This window comes from Anopheles merus, chromosome 3R (genome assembly GCF_017562075.2).
Source record: "Anopheles merus strain MAF chromosome 3R, AmerM5.1, whole genome shotgun sequence".
Lineage (NCBI taxonomy): Eukaryota > Metazoa > Arthropoda > Insecta > Diptera > Culicidae > Anopheles > Anopheles merus.
Genome location: NC_054084.1, coordinates 18,093,080 through 18,107,118, shown reverse-complemented (window position 1 = coordinate 18,107,118; position 14,039 = coordinate 18,093,080). Strand labels below are relative to the sequence as shown.

General features: G+C 43.6%; 1 protein-coding gene across 1 annotated transcript in view; it reads right to left on the bottom strand.

The window, feature by feature from the left end:
- LOC121597727 (paired box pox-neuro protein) overlaps positions 1 to 13,199 on the bottom strand; it is a 46,510-nt gene extending 33,311 nt beyond the window's left edge. Inside the window, exon 1 of the mRNA XM_041923741.1 lies at positions 12,749 to 13,199. The gene's annotated coding sequence lies outside the window, so the exon portion shown is untranslated. The remainder of the gene's footprint in view (positions 1 to 12,748) is intronic.
- Between the last annotated feature and the right edge of the window lie 840 nt (positions 13,200 to 14,039).

The window sequence follows — 14,039 nt, the reverse complement described above, 5'->3', positions numbered from 1 at the left end:
ACACAAACTGATCTGTACCTACCAAGCGAGCACTAAGTGTGCTAACGGTAATGCTAAACTTTTCCGCGTATTTTTCCTCTTGTTGCAGCGACGGTTTGATTTGCACAACTGATGGTCTATGTCCTTTGTTATGCCTCTAGATGCCTTCATTATCTGGTGATCGTGCGGCTGTGAGAAGCCAGCAGCTTCTGCGCTTGGTACCATCATCATTCATGAATCCCAGTGCTCTTACGAGCCACCTTCAAAAGGAGCTGCATACTCAACATCATAGGCTCCATATCCAAATTAAGCGTTAATTAAATGGAAAATAAAATGGAAACCGTAAGGTGAATGGTGCCAAGCCTTGGTTTAGTGAAGGAATGAACAAAAAAGTAGTCTACACTACGACCATGATGAAGTGTTTGAGATATTTTGTGCTTTAGAACCTCTTCTTTATGACACTTGAATATTCTAGCAAATCTTGTCTACGATTTGCACTATAGCAAGACATGGCTTAGAATAGATTTAAACGATTGAGTATAAAAGGGAATTCAATCATTATTCACAAAGCGGTATAAACCATCCAACAAGCATGTACCCTGGTTTACAAACATGTACCCAAACATGGTGAATATTAAGCATGATGATCGCTTTCAATCGATCCGCCAGTCATAAATCGATATTGATCACCTTGTTGAAGTCAATATAGTCATTTTGCTGCTCGAGTTGGCAATAAATCCTCCAATAATCTTCGAACACATATCCACCTCCAGAGTGCAGAGTGTGCAAGACAATCGATCGAATGCAGTTCCAACGCACACCAACAAATTACCTTTAACATCCCGTCCCGACCATCAAATCACGTTCTACAAGCCATGGCGGGCAGCAACCGTCGCCGACACCGACTACTGCGTTGGAGAAACACCTCGCCAGCATCCACCCGTGCCCGCCAGAGACAAAACAGTAAATTTTATGAATGAAAATAAACTGGAAACAAACAACGCCAGCAAGGAGACGGAAAAACAATTAAAGGCCAGCCCTGCCTGGAAGGTCCCGACGCGAACCCGCGAACCCGCGGCCGGCAAGAGCACCGGGGAGGATGTAGTCGCGACAACATCAGCAAATGGGAGATGCCAGTATAAAATGATATAAATGCGTAAGAAATCGTAAATGTTTATCTGTTTTCCGATTCCGGCCTGCGACCTCAACCTGCACCGTGTTCGGCTCTGCCCGCTCTGGAGGGCGATAAAAAACGCTCAAAACAAGGAAACACTTGACCCAACGGCAAAGACCCCGACACCGACTAGGACAAGTGGACTGTGTTCCAACGAGATGGACACAGCAACAGATCATACAGATACTCACACACACACATAAGCATCACAAACACATCTTTTCGGACTAATCACGATGGTAACACTTCATTCTTGGACCATGTTCAGCAAAGCGTTCAAAGAAGGTCACAACAAAGGTCCGAATCGTATGACGGCTTCGGTCGATAGGCAGCATCAGGCGTTTGGCCGTTCTGTCAGTGCAGGTTTGTGTTAGGAACAGAAGGAAGCGAGAATAAAGCTCGTTGCTCGAGAAGATCAACCGGCAATGTGGACGAGACAACTCCGTGTAGGTACCGAGCTTGTTGTTCGGGTTTAATTATCCTTTAATGTTATTAAAACAAAACAGAAGAAAAAAGCCCCAAAACATAAATTAAATTATTATAAGCACATCTAATGGGCTGGCGTGAGTTCTAAGGCTAGCAGCGATGGCATGGTGGAAAAAAAGGATCACTCCAACAAATTCCCTTTTGCTTTATTACAATCACATTAAAATGAGGCCTTGATGAATCGGCGCGACCGAGGCTGGCTGAAGTAGAAACGAACCCGGAACCCGCTCCGGTTGAGATTCGAAATCATTTTCTACGCAATCCAAACAATTACCGTGCATACACTGGATGGCGAAGCGAGTAAACACACGGAAGCATAAAAACCGTTTCCAGTTTCGAGCGTTCCAATGTTGCATGGAAATTGTTTTAAATACCATTACGGTTTACGCTCGAGATGATATGATCGTTCTTAGGACACTTGATTCAATTTCGGTTTATGTGGCATTTAATAATGGTCATTAAGGATTGGCTTTTGAGTAGGGGTTTGTTTGTTACGTATCGAAGAGCTAAACCATGCCATGAGAACCATTCGAGATAAGTGAATAAACAAGTCTTAAATTACAGTAAAACTCCAAGAATTCTCTAATAATCCCGAATTGCCTCAACGAAAAGTGAAATAAACTAAATCTCTGAGAAAATCATATTAAAACAATATTCTTTAAAAAATACTGAGCAATAACTCCAGAAATGATTAAGTACAAAAGTAAATACAAAAAGGATCAATATTAAGGTTTTACCAAAAATGCTTTGAATATTTTGAATCGCCTCAAAGAAACAACTCAAGACCTGACTTAAACAAAGGAATGAAAATAAATCTAATTAGACTTGTGTCTATATTTCGTATTTCATATGTCTTCAAACAAAAACAAAGTATAAAATTTGAGATTGGAGCATCATTGAAACCAAACAATTCATGTAACAAATCCGACAGCAATCTATTTTTTTGTTGTACAGGCTAATGAATGAAATCATACTCAAACATTTGGAATAGACGGACTAAAAATTGCTATCATTTGACCCCATGAAATATTGTTTTGCCCTTAACGAAAATGATGTCACAAACATACTGAGGAAATACAGTAACACAGTCGTTTAAATCGTGCCAAACGTTTCGTAGGGCAGTTGGTAAAAGTACTTGCTACCGTTAATTTTCATGCTACCATGCTCAGGAACGGCTATAGTTATGATTATATACAAAGTAACTCTGCTGTAATTTATTGCGACTCTTAACACTTATCCCTTGACAGCTTCAGTGAACTAATGAAGTAATATTGCTATAGCTCTACTTCATTAACCGAGCTACATTTAAATGCTTCGCTCTACCAACTATCTGCCCACCTGATTCTTTACATACGCAATCTCGTATTTATCGAAAACGCATACCCGCCGTGCTAAGCTGTCATCCCGAATAAGGCAACATCCCTCTTTCCCCTACTCCCATTTTCCCCAGGCCCCCTTGGGCAGCAGCTTGAATCTGTTTTTAATCAATTACACCGTTGCAATCTAATTGCCACGATCTTGCCCAACGCACCAAACGGTCGCCATCGCGCGTCGTACGGCCGATTGACAGGATCACTTCTCACGCGACACCCGCGATGGACTGTGCGCGATAAACGTACGGACCGGTGCGTCCCAAGACTACACGCCACCGCGACGGCTGCGACGACAGCGACGGCCGACATTCGCGAAACGGCGCGGCCACCGAACCGTGGCGATACGCGGCATGATGCGTGCATGTGCTACACTGCATATCATAGTACGCGTCCGTCCGTACCACACCACCGCCACGGCACGGGGAGTTCGGATAAATAAGGACCTACAGGGCAACCTTTGCCTAAGCCTCCCCCGGTCGTCCGATCGAACGAACGCGAATGCTGCGTCGCTTTTGTGGGAACAAACCTCCAACCAATGTGATGCCTAGGCTGGGCACATAATGTGATGCCTCCAAGAGCGGATGGCCATCATAAGCGGTGGTCTTACCTCGAAGAGCGAGGGTGAAAAAAGCTACCGTTCTCACCGTACGCCGACTTGGCGCTGGCGACGCACCTGCACACGCAGGCTCTTTATAAATATTAATGTATTCAAAGAGTGATTTGTAATAAACACTTGTTTTGCGTTTCGATATGCGCACGATTACCGGTCGCAGTCTACCGAGGGCCCAGGGACACACGACCTTTCGCGCAAACGCTTCACGCCAGGACGAACACAATATGCGTGGCGTCAACACCTTACCGTTTTTTCCCAAAAACGGCGCACCATTGCAAGGTGCGTCTCGATTCAAAGGCTCACGAGACTGTCGACCAGAAAGTTCAGCTGCGTCTGTCAGCCGCGATGGCTTTTGGATGCGCTTTTTTGTGGAGCAATTTGTTCGACCACCTTTATACACTTGTAAGCTCCCAGGCCAGGCAGGCTCATTACGCGACAAACGCCTACACGCCACGATGGTTTACGGGGTGGGTAGAAGAGGGTCGGTTGTCTTTTAATTAATCGCCGCGGGGACACATTCTTCGCGGTCGTTCATTTGTGCACTGTCAATAAAACGCACATCCCGTACCGATGCAGAGATTAGCCGAATGCACCAGCCGTAGCATGGTGATGATGGCCTGGCCATGGCCAGATTTGCGCATCGTAAAACGCTAAAATCGACCGGAATGGAGTTGTTGCTTGATTGCTTTATGGGTTGTACGGCAGCAGTAAGGGAAGAAGTTAAAACAACACGGAAACGTAACGCTTCACACCGGGCTGCAGGATTTGTGTGAAAGGGGTGATGGGTCTGTTTTTTATCAGCCAAAAACCTGCTTGCACAGCTGATGGGACCGATGATAAGGGTCGAGCAATTTATTCGTTAGCTTACGTTTACAGAAGAGGTCCTATCGACTGGGAGGAATTTTGGTTTGGATAATTTTAGTGCTATGTGCTGGTCCCTATAAATGGCAAATGTTGCAGGTTGCTAAATAAATATTTAAATGGCTTAAAATTATCAAAGCTGAAAGAACTATTTTCAAAAAGAATAAGTTGGAAAACATCATAGTTATTGATTTTGACGTACATTAAAGTAAAACATTTTAAACTTGTTCAACATTTTGAACATTTTGATGGCCAATACAAATATTTTTAATTGCAGTGATTCTTTAGGATAATGTGATTTGATGCTTATCTTTGTCAATTTTACAGTCAACTTACTTTTCTACTTACAACTATATCACTTTACAAAAAGACTATTGTATCCTCGAACGATAAATCCCAAATACTTACATTTTGTGTGGAGTACATTATGTACATTATGTTGGATAAGGCCTCAATAAGAAAAATTTTTATTTGACACTACATAAAAACTACACAAATTAAAGTCCAGTAGCCAATTCAATAGATACCCCGGTTTTTCATGAATCTAGTAAGAATTTAGTGTATAGACCCTTATAATAGTATATAATCGGACGTAAATCGCAACGTAAATCTTAAAACACATTTTAATCGAATAAAGCGTCCCAAAAAATGCGTCCATATCCCTATTTAGATCAAACTCAACATAAAACCTTCCAAAATACAGCCAACATTCCACACGCTGACGTTTTGCACTGAGCGTCACCGCGTCACACTTGAAGCGACTGCAACCGGCCCCGGGTCATACAACACAATTCCCACACCCGGAGCAAGCATATCAGCGGTGTGCAGTGTCTTGTACACCATCGCCGGCCATACCATGCGGAGGTTATCCGGCCCGACGATCGGCAGTATAATTTAATGGTATCCTGTTTTACAGCACCCGGAGACGCTCTGATTTTTCGGCTGTGTACGGTAGTGGCTTCAGATTTCGAAGCGCCGTTCGACGGGACGGATTCTCGACGTAAACTACCCCTCATTACAAACCAACCCCGTAAGGGAGCTGTGTCTGTACGCCTTACCAAACTGATCCTAACTTCCTGATTTCGGGAAGAGAGTGTGTGATGGAGAAAGAGGCAGAGGCAGACGGAGATCTCGCGAACCAGTCACGCTTATCTGATTTCATCACATTCAATTCATTAGCTCCGTTTATCCCGATCGCATCGACGTACTGGTTGCTGTGTGCTACGGGCCAACGCATCACAACCTGTCGCATCATCCAAACTTCAGGAAGATCGCCTGATGTATGTGTGTATGTGTGTCCCAGTATCGGTAAACATCTACCAGAACCCAACAGCACCGCTATCCGAGCACTGTTTTGAATGGAAAGCAACCAATTTAAACGCACCATTGAAAGCCATTCAACCGATCACCCGAAGCTCCGATGGCACAAACAGTTTTGGGTGGAAATTTACACGATCACCCATCAACAAATGCGCCTGATGCCGTTCTGGCGGATCATCATCGACAGCCTTCTCAGTTCAGCTTCACCCCAGTAGGCCACTCGCGAAATGACCCGTTTTCCCATGCGTATCGCCACGAACGAACGAACGAAGGTCCAAAATTTGTCTCCAAACTTTATAATGACCACCGCAGAGGCCGAGCCCGTGGTGCAGGACGCGGACCCAACACGGTGGCACGATCGTGGTCATGTTCGCTGCCCACCCGCAGGGGTCCCGGGGTTAGTTTACGATAATATCTCCCAAAGATACCTCCACCCAAAACAAAAACAAAGGGGAGGTGTAACTCCGCATCAACGGGCACTTGTTTCGCCTTGGTTTCGCTTTGAGCCCGTTTAGCCTTCCGTTTGCCAAAGGCTTACCATGATGATAACTGTCTACCATATCGATATCCCCGAATCGGAACCCCAAGCGGGAGCTTCTCGAACGAAAATTATGACACGTCAATGCATGTTCCGTATCGCTCGCGAACGCTTCGGACAGCCGTTGATTATGCAGAACCTTTCGGGATGGTGAGCAGTTGATGTGGAGACGAAACCTAATTGACGTGTTCCTTCCCTTCGTTCCCGGTTCTTTCGAGCCGCTACTGTAAGCCTCAAACATTGAGATTGAAGATCCCTTGCAATGTTGCCAAACAGCTCAGAGATTGTTCTCCCAAATGTTCAACTTGCTCGAATCAAAGTCCACAAGGTCTACCACAGGTTAATCCAGAAGCTGTCCTCGTACACGCAAACACATTCTATCCGTATTTCGTTAATTTGACGAAAGGCTGATTCCGAGCATGATAACATACGGCATCCCTCAACTACCGTTTCCGTCGGGCAGGCCCCCACAGCAACGCAACCTGCCTTAATTGATATAAATTTCCAGTGAAGTCATAATCTTTTACGGACTGACATGTTGTTTCTACCAAAATCAATAAATTTGGAGGCGCATAAAAATTTATCTAAATTTTATTGGCGCCCTGCCGTTGCTGGTGTGCGTTCGCTGCTGAATCTTGATCGCGAGCGGGGACTCGTCCCCAACTCACGCGACAAGACACTATTCATCCGAAACAAGCATCAGGCGGCAGATAAACCGACTGCGCTTCTGATTTGCCTTTTGGCTGGATCTTCTTTCGGCTTTCATAGAGCGATTGAGGGCCCGAACATTGGGCACGAACGACCACGGCAGCCAGCAATAATAACTATTTGTTGGAAATTTACATAGGCACATTTTTCATCGGAAGCGTTCCGGGCGATCGTATCGCTCCCGCACAGCCTCTGGACCGTGGACCTAGGAACCGTACGTTGATGGGACGGAACACACAGGGCGAAAGGTGCTACCGGTCGTTTGTTTTGTTTGTGGAGATGTGGAGAGCTAGCCTGCTGGCCGGCAAGAGCCTGCAGCATATGTGACCGGTATAGCTGTGTGTGGGGAGCTGATGTGATGTGTGAAGATCGTTAGGCGAAAATTGATAGGCGAAGCAAATGGAAAAATCAGGCGCTGCCCATCTAAATGAGCTTCCGTTCGGAGCTAGCGCTGCAGGAAGTGAGCTTCTGTGAGATGAAGAAATGATACTGCTACGGCGAAAAAACAAGGCTAAGATGGAAAGCAAAGATACGCAACAGTTATGATAAACTGTGGTCCTTTATTTTTGTTGGTAATTGTCATTATTGGCTTGAATATTGGTCTCTGAGTGATGCTTACGTCGAGGTACCGATGAAAACGATTCCAACTTATGGAATAGGAATTCCGTACATGAACGGGTCGGCAATTGCCTGTCTAAACGACATTAGCGCAGTCCCCCCAAAGTTAAGGAAGCAATAAATAACGACTTACACGATCGATTTGATTTGCACCAAAATGTTCACCTTCCATTTCCGTTCAGCTCTAAGGTTTATGACCCTACATTCACTATATTCGAGAAGGGAAATTTGAATAGTTTTTTGTAACGATAAATTACGATGTACTCGAAACAATAAGTATTGCAGGATCTTGGACATTTTGAATTCATTGATGACATTAAAAGTGTTATAACATCTCTAAAAATATCATGTGAATTTCAACTAATTTGAAGTCTTCCCAAAAGTACTTAAAGATCATTTAAAAAAAAATCACTGCATGTTGCCACAGATATCTTCAAAATGATGTATTAAAATCTATTAATCTCTAAAATTCAGGATTTTGTAGGTTAAAAACATAAAAAGATACGACCACACTGTGGTCTTAACAACTGGAGTAAGAGAGACCTTGTTCATTTATATTTTTATTAACATATTTTTGCTTCCCCATTTTCTCACACTTTCTTAAACCCAGTTCTTGACCTGCAGTCACAAAAACGCGTCCACTAATTCGCTTTATTTAATCATATCAATTTGTTGCCCAATAATCCCAAGCATCTCGGAATCGGCTTCCACACGCCCACCGACCACAATCCCCCGGTCACACGGCCTACCCCATCCACCGATCAATTCGGATCGATCCAACCACCCAGAAAGCGTCACCAACTGTAACACATCCCAGCAGCAAAACAAACTCACCCACCGAAAGGCTTTTGGCGATGCGAACCAAAGACCAGATAATGTCCCCCGGATGCTAATGAGCAAACTAATTGGTAAAACGCGAACGGTACGGGTTCGTCGCTTAACCCGCCGCTGGGGAGTTTTGCCTTCTATGCCTTCTGCTTTCTACTCGCTTCCCCACCAGGGGCAGTCAAATCGGGAGCCCAATTTTCTAGATAGTTTACGATCTTCCTGCGTGCGTGCACCCGGCGGGCTTACGGCTCGCTCGCTCGCCCGCTTCGCCCAACACGGTTACGGACACGCACCGAAAATCGCAGACGTAGCTTGTGGCGCTTCTGCTCGGTTTTGGCGCGGCAATTTTCGGAACGCGACCACCGCTGCCGTAACAGATAATACCGGTCAAGGACGAACGTGGCCGCTGGCAAACCGTTTGACCAGAGCTCCGATTTTCCGGACCGGATAATTCCAAGCGTGCCGACTTGGGGACCATATTTGACCCGCCGTGTGTTGGTGTTGGCGCAACGAAATGACGAGCCTTGTGTTTTGGGGTCCTTTTAGTTTTGCTATATTTTTTCCGTTCTGCTTTGTCTCAAACGCTCGGCGCATGCAAAAGTTATAAACCACCGTCGGATTAGCATAATACAAGTGTAGTTTACACGTACGTAATTATGCAAATTTTCGGTTTGACTTGAGCGCCTTTTTTTGTGCTGCGGACGACGTTTCGGTGGCGTTCCGTGTCTAGTTTGTGGACGGTTGCAGCGCTGACGAGCGTTCAACCGAGCGTCCGAACCGAAAAGTTTGTCCAATCACTCCAGACGACATACATGGTGCGGGGTTTGCTTTGCAGAAGAAAAACGCTGAAACAGAGCAATTTTTGACCGCGACCTAAAGCACCGTAATAATGAAGGGCTTTTAACTCCCAGCGGCAGGCGAAACATTATCCACTTCTGACCCTCCCCCGGTCCAGCCGACCAGCGGTAAAGGATAGTACACGGATAATGTTCTTCCGAAAATGCTCGTGCCCATTACACATCTGTAAATCGTTCAGTTCCACTCAACGCGCGCTCGCTTTCAGACGTGTTAAAATCGTGATTTCTTGATTCGATAAAATCAACCATTTTCCCTTGGCGGTGGCGGCGCATTTCCACGCCACTAACCGCGAGACGCCCGACATAATGGGACCGAAAATTCAATCCCCTCCCCCACTCTCTGATTTCCCAATGATCGGAATCGGAACACTTCTGGAAGCTCCTTTTACAAAGTGTGAGCGCGCCTCGTGAAGACATTTAAATGTAACGGCCGATTTGCACGCTACCGGTTCGGTGATATTATCGGCATATGCTTTGCCCCAGAATGCTTACGAGCTTCAATTGCACACACACACACACATACACTCTGAGTGCGGCCTGCCTCCCGGGGAAGGTGTGACATTTCAGGACGATGAATGGTCTTCAACTTCAACCCTCCCGCGCAAAACAATCAACCATGCACCGCGTGTAAAGGTGTCATGGAAAAAAAAAGTTCAATGCACAGTGGTGGCAGTAAAATTATTTTAATTAAGATAATTTCATATTTTATTCATCACCATTGGTGAATATTTTAGTTGCCATCGGGCTCTGGGGAGGCATCGGTTTTTTCAAACCTATTTCTGTAAACGTGCACTTTGGTAAATGGGGGTTTGAAAGTTTTTCTTCAACAATCCAACCTATCAAAATGTGAATACTCCGCTGATGATGATGTATTTCCCCAAAAAAAAAAAAACAAAGCAAAACAAAAACAAGACCCACCACGGAACGGGCGTTAACGCATGAAGCATTATCACGCGCCGGATCGACGATCGAGATAACGATACGTGCTAGTGCCAAAAGTGTTTCTTGACCGGTGAACCTGAGATTTTGGGTCGAAGTGGGCAAAAGCGTGCGTTCAACGAGTTTCGGGTTTCAATGGAACGGAAGCTTATTGCGTGGGGAACCACTTGACACCGCTTCGCACCTTAATTAGAACACGAGCAGGCGGACATTAAGCTTGTTCGACAGCGACACCGGAGGTACTGAGAGGAAACCACAAAAAACCCCGCTCCATAATGGGAGGCTCCATTAGGTACGTAGTCATTGTTTTCGGTGCCTTGTTTTGACAAGTTGCAGAAACGCGTTAAATGCGCGTTTAAAAAGATAAAGCGAACGATTTGATGGGAATCTCGGTAAATAAGTGTTTTGCAAGATAATTGATTGAGTTTTCATTTTACTTTTGGCGACTCTTGTAAGTCAAGTTATCAATTCAATCAATCTATAAAATTCTAAATATTGCAGAGGCATATGATCATATCACTTTCAATGACCATAAGGTTATCTCTGGAATACATTTCATCAATCTTTATTATATTTGTGTGTTTATTAATGTATACAAGTATGAACAAATGTATTCAATCACCTATCCTGGGAGTTTCAATGATTCACAGCACTGTTTTCAATATTAAATTTTATCATCTTTGGAAAAATATATTTTAAACTAGAAGAAGATCATTTTGATTTTTTTTTAAATTGATTCATATTATTTGTATTTAACTTAATATCTGAACCCCGTTTGAGTCCAACTGAGACAAACATTAGGCTAGATTGACAAAGTGGTAATTTGAATGTTTTTGTTGTGGTGTAATTGTAGAGGTTTGGGACCTCGTGGACCTCTTTTGCCTCTTGGTATATTAAATGAACCTTTCGACCTTCATTATAAGGAATACTTCAATGTAAATCGAATACACCACTCTAAAAGAAGATCATTTTCTGATTTTATACAAACAAATTTGCGGAGCGATTGGTTTGCAGATATCGAATGTTGAGTTCTAACTTTAGTGGTGCAACTTCATTCCATTCAAACTGGTTCATGCTTCAATTCTTAATTCAGTTTGATAGATTTTATTCGATACATGTCATGCATTTTTGAAACGTAGCGTAACGACTCTGTAATCACATGATTATTAGACTTTATTAGACAATCCTTGCTACTGAGGAACCTGATTAATACCGGTTTGGGCTACATAATCAGAACACATAGACTCTCATCATCTTTTGGCTCAACAACCGTTGCCGGTCAAGGCCTGCCTGTACCACACTACTTGTGGGTTTGGCTTTCAGTGACTTATTGATCCCCCCATAGCAGGATAGTCAGTCCTATGTATGGCGGCACGGTCCATTTGGGGCTTGAACCAACCACGGGCATGTTGTTAAGTCATACGAGTTGACGACTGTACTACGAGACCGGCTTATAGACTCTCATTTAAGCATAAAATATACAGATAGCCAATCTTAAACATGGCACTCAATATAGTACATAATATCCACTTTTTCATATCATATGCAGCTATTCTTTATCAATCTATATTATGCTTACAACAACATCTAAAACGTGTGTAGAGGAGTCACATACATATATGTTTTATGTGATGACTCTTGCTCGTACATATTGCTGTTTTGAATTTTCAGGTTTCACGAAAAATAGAGATTAATTATAAATCTTTGAGATGTACTTCTTCTTTGTGAGGACACATACAATTGTTCCAAATTATTTGCATTTCATGATGATTATGTCTGATGATGTTGGTCACCATTTCATCTGCATTAGGTCGAAATTGCAAAAATATTCTAAACGATATTTATTTTTATTGGATTACATTTTAATAAAATGGAAAATTTAAAATTTTAAACAAACTTGAATTGGAAGATTTAACACAAGATTGGAAGAATATTGCGATCTGATAGTTAAAAACTCTCGAGAAACAAAATTTCTATAAATTCCGAACAAGGAATAAGATTATTTTCACAATCGTTAGGATAGTAAAACTTTTCTCTTAGGAAGAATTAAATATATCAATGAACTTATGTTGTAAACAAATGGGTTTACATAAATCATAAATCACTGATTTTATGTTGTAAACCTTTTATTTTTAATTATTTTTATAAGCCAATTCCTAATGTACACCTTTAGCGACTTATTTTTATTTGCATATCAACCGGTGAACCTTTTCTGGAGATCTATCATTCTTCTACAATTAAAAAATATAAAATGTCGTTTGAAATTGTTACAATTAAAAGTGTATTTACACAAACGGTAACTGCAAAGATCCACAATCCATTATTCACTTCACGGTGACGTTACTAATGATGTAGAGCTCTAATGATTGCAGAATATTTCACAGAAACAACATGACATTTCTCCCTAGATACAGCATTCATAGTAAATAAGGAGCTTATGGATGAATAATTTACCTTTTAAAGTAACAGTTTCACCACTAACTCTAGCTATAACACACAACGTAATGAGTGAACAATTCTTAAGGATGTTATCGGTTTCACAGTTGCACAATATTTTCCACTCTTCTCACTTCATCCATCCACTTCAATTTACACTCTGCAGTCAAACAGCACAGCAAAAAAAAACATATAATCCGTTCTTGTTCAGGATTGTTTACACAAAATGCACAAAATGCACCAATCAACGTTTTCACTCAATGCATCACTCAAACTTTACACACAACAAACGGCAAACGCAAATCAGCACCAACATTAGACCCGAATCAGGAGCCCGAATCCAAACCACCGCCACGCTACGCTACGCTTCTCGAAACTCTCGAAACTGGAAACACGCGCGTACCGCCGTACAACGAAACACCGGAGCCGTCGATCCGTCGTCAGTTTTTCGCGCCCGCTCGCAACCACATTCCAGGCACTAGTGTCAGGGGCTGGCAACGTAACCGTCCACGGTATCCTCGAAGTCACCTCGAAACAGCCTGCGGACGATGCGGCTTCAGTAGCGCGATGGTGCGAAAGAGATCACACCAGACAGCCCTCGAGGGCGTTCGATCTCGGAGGGCACCGCCAACAATGTGGTTATGTGTTTACATTGCGTTAGAAGAGAAAGAGAGTCGGATAAGGGTGCGTGAGTGAGAAAACCGTCCATTAATATTTTCATTCTGCTTGTGAGTGAAACAGAGATGACTGATCGCACGGTGGTGGAACCAACCAATGATGAGGACTGTCCGCCTTTTTACAACCCCCATCGATGCTTTGGTCGACGGTGGAAGAAGAAAAACGGTGGCAAGTTCCGGTTTCGGTTCCAGCGCCAGCGCAGGCGTAGCATAACAAATAGAAACGGACATGCAACGTGTGCCCTGTGGTCCCCCATGTGACCTGGCTCTCCCTCCAACCGAACCACGGTGTGCGTGCGTATTTTAATGTTGTTTCGATAAATTGGCCGTTTTGTTTTCCGGCCCCTTCGTAGTCCCTTCACTTCCCGCATCAACCCAAAACCGTACACTCTCTTCAGATAACGCTCTTGCCTTGTGGATCATGGATTGCCTAGCGCCCTAGCGATAGGCCGGTACACACTTCCTTTGCCAAGGGAATCACACTAAACCAGGCACCAGGAACTTGGATGTAGATTGAAATCTCTGCTCGGGCGCTTTTCTCGACCCGCTTCAAGATGCCTATTTGGAGCAGAAATAATCACATAAAATGGTGGACGACGTCTTCGACGGTTCTTTCAAAATTTCCTTCCTAT